Genomic DNA, 4,016 nt, shown 5'->3' with positions numbered 1-4,016 from the left:
TCTTTTTTTTTTTTTTTAATTTTTTTTCAACGTTTATTTTATTTTTGGGACAGAGAGAGACAGAGCATGAACGGGGGAGGGGCAGAGAGAGAGGGAGACACAGAATCGGAAACAGGCTCCAGGCTCTGAGCCATCAGCCCAGAGCCTGACGCGGGGCTCGAACTTCCGGACCGCGAGATCGTGACCTGGCTGAAGTCGGACGCTTAACTGACTGTGCCACCCAGGCGCCCCGAGAAGTCCTGTCTTAATGCTGCCTTCAAGAGACTTGCTGTAGACATGAAGGCACACGCTTGAAAGTGAGGAAATGCAGGACCACCTATCATGCTGATGCACATAAAAAAAAAGATGTCATAAATGTAAATACTTATATATCCTTATATACATACTTATAGAAGGTAAAAAGATTTATTTTATTTTATTTTATTTTATTTTTTTTCAACGTTTATTTATTTTTGGGACAGAGAGAGACAGAGCATGAACGGGGGAGGGGCAGAGAGAGAGGGAGACACAGAATCGGAAACAGGCTCCAGGCTCTGAGCCATCAGCCCAGAGCCTGACGCGGGGCTCGAACTCCCGGACCGCGAGATCGTGACCTGGCTGAAGTCGGACGCTTAACCGACTGCGCCACCCAGGCGCCCCAAGATTTATTTTATTTTTTAAGTTTTATTTTTATTTATTCCAAGAGGGAAAGAGGAAGCAGGGGAGGGACAGAGACAGGGAGAGAGGCAGTGTCATTGCAGAGACCAACATGGGGCTCAAACTCATGAACTGCAGGATCTTGACCTGAACCGAAGTTGGATGCTTAACTGCGTGAGCTACACAGGAGGCCAGGCAAACTAGATTTTAAACCAAAAACTGGAACAAGAGATGAATAAAGGCATTGTATCATAATTAAGGGGTTTATCCATCAAGAAGATTCAATAATTGTAAATATTTATACCCCCAACTTGGGAGACCCAGATATAGAAATCAATTAGTAACAAACCTAAAGAAACTCATTGATAAATATACAAAATGGTACAGGACTATAACACCCCACTTATAGCAATGGGTAGAGCCTATAAGGAGAAATGAACAAAGAAGCAGTGGCTTGACACACTGGACTGGATGGACGTAACAGAAATATTCAGAATGTGTCATCCTAAAGCAGCAGAATACATGTGCCTCTCAAGGACACATGGAACATTCCCAGGATAGATCCTTACAGGGTTACAAATCAGCCCTCAAGAAGTACAAAAAGATTGTCAATGCTTTGAAACTTGAAGTCAACCAGAAGAACATTTTGGGAAGGCCACAAATACATGGAGATTAAAGAACATCCTACTAAAGAATGAATGAGTTAGCCGGGAAATTAAAGAAGAAATAAAAAATTACATGCAAGCAAATGAAAATGAAAACATGGTAATCCAAAACACTTGGGATGCAGCAAAAGCAGCCCTAAGAGGAAGTTATAGTGCAATACAGGGCTACCTCAAGAATCAAGAAAAGTCTTAAATACACAACCTAACCTTATACCTAAGTGCTAGACCAGGAACAGCAAACAAAGCCTAACGCTGGTACAAGAAGGGAAATAATAAAGATCAGAAGAGAAATAAATGATACAGAAGCAAAAAAAAAAAAAAAAAAAAAAAAAAAAATAGAACACATCAATGAAACTAAGAGCTGGTTCTTTGAAAGAGTTAATGAAATTGATAAGCCCCAAGCCAGACTTATCAAAACAAAAAGGGAAAAGACCTAAATAAATAAAATCATGAATGAAAGAGATTATAACTAACACTACAGGAATATGAACAATTAGAACACTATGAAAAAGTATATGCCAACAAACTGGACAACCTGGAAGAAATGAACAAATTCCTAGAAACATATAAACTACTAAAAGTGAAAGAGGAAGAAATAGACTAATTACTAGTAATTGAACTAATAATAAATTGAACTAATAATAAATAATAAATTAATAATAATAAATAATAAATAATAAATTCAATTTATTATTAGTGGTGGCTAATAATTAATAATAAATAATTCAATTTATTATTAGTGGTGGCTCAGGCAGTTAAGCATCTGACTCTTGGTTTTGGCTCAGTTCATGATCTCATGGTTTTGTGAGTTCAAGCCCCATGTGGGGCTCCGTGCCGACATTGTGGTTTCTTATTGGGATTCTGTTTCCCTCTCTCTCTCTCTCTCTGCCAGTCCCGCATTCACAGTGTCACACTGTGTCTCTCAAAATAAATAAACTTTAAAAAATCAATCAAAAGAAACGAATGTCCAGATCCAGATGGATTCTCAGGGGAATTCTACCAGATAGTTAAAGAAGGGTTAATGCCTATTCTTCTCAAACTGTTCCAAAAAATAGAAAACGAAGGAAAATTTCCAGACTCATCCTATGAGGCCAGCATTACCTTGATTCCAAAGCCAGTCAAAGACCCCACTAGAAAGGAGAATGACAGGCTAATATGCCTGATGAACATGGAAGCAAAATTTCTCAACAAGATACTGGCAAATTGACTACAACATTACATTAAGAGAATTATTTACCATGAACAAGTGGGACTTATTCCTGGGCTGCTGGAATGATTCAATATTTTCAAACCAACCAATGTGATACACTACATTAATAAAAGTAAGGATAAGAAGCATATGATCCTATCAGTGGGTGCATTTGACAAAATATAGGATTCATTCTTGATAAAAACCCTCAACAAAGTAGGTATAGATGGAACATACCTCACATCATAAAGGCTGTTTATAAAAGACCCTCAGGTAATATCATCTCAAATGGGAAAAACAGGGAGATTTACATCAATGGTCAGGGTGAAGACAGGGATGTCCATTCTCACTGTAACTCTTTAACATAGTAGTGGAAGTCTTAGCCTCAACAATCAGACAATAAAAAGAAATAAAAGGCATCCAAATCAGCGAGGAAGAAGTCAAACTTTCACCATTTGCACATGACATGATACTCTATGTAGAAACAAAAACTCCAAGTAATCCATTTAAGAAATGGACAGAAGACATGAACAGACATTTTTCCAAGGAAGATGTACAGATGGCTATCGGACACATGAAGAGATGCTCAACATTACTCATCATCAGAAAAATACAAATCAAAACCTTGATGAGAGTGGTGCCTGGATGGCTGAGTTGGTTAAGTGTCCAAATTCAGCTCAGGTCATGATCTCACAGTCCATGGGTTAGTGTCCCACGTTGAGCTATGGGCTGACAGCTCGGAGCTTAGAGCCTGGAACCTGCTTCGGATTTTGTGTCTGTCTCTCTTTCTGCCCCTCTCCCATTTGACTCTATCTCTCTTTCTTTCAGAAAGAAATAAATATTTAAACATTTTTATTTATTTTTTATTTAAAAATTTTTAAAAATGTTTATTTATTTTTGACAGAGAGAGAGAGAGAGAGAGAGAGAGAGACAGAAGATGAACGGGGTAGGGGCACAGAGAGAGAGACACACAGAATCTGAAGCAGGCTCCAGGCTTTGAGCTGTTAGTACAGAACCTGACACAGGGCTCGAACTCACAGACCGTGAGATCATGACCTGAGCCAAAGTTGGACGCTCAACCGACTAAGCCACCCAGGCCCTCCAAAAAATTTTAAATTCACAATGAGAAACCATCTCATACCCATCAGAATGGCTAAAATTATCAACACAAGAAACAACCAGTGTTGGCGAGGATGCAGAGAAAGGGGAGCCCTCCTGCACTGTCGGGAATGCAAATTGATGCTGCCACCCTGGAAAACAGTATGGAGGTTCCTCAAAAAGGTAAAAATAGAACTACCCTTCAATCCATAAATTATACTACTAGGTATTTACCTAAAGGATACAAAAGTACAGATTCAAAGAAGTACATGCACTCCAATGTTTATAGCAGTATAACCAACAATAGCCAAACTATGGAGAGAGCCCAAGTGTGAATTGACTGATGAACAGGTCAAAACATGTGGTATAGGGGTACCTGGGTGGCTCAGTTGGTTAGTGTCTGACTCTTGGGTTTGGCTCAGGCCATG

The sequence above is a fragment of the Herpailurus yagouaroundi genome, unplaced genomic scaffold (assembly GCF_014898765.1).
Source record: "Herpailurus yagouaroundi ecotype Mexico unplaced genomic scaffold, PumYag 295, whole genome shotgun sequence".
In the NCBI taxonomy this organism is placed as follows: domain Eukaryota; kingdom Metazoa; phylum Chordata; class Mammalia; order Carnivora; family Felidae; genus Herpailurus; species Herpailurus yagouaroundi.
Note: the sequence above shows the minus strand (reverse complement) of the source record.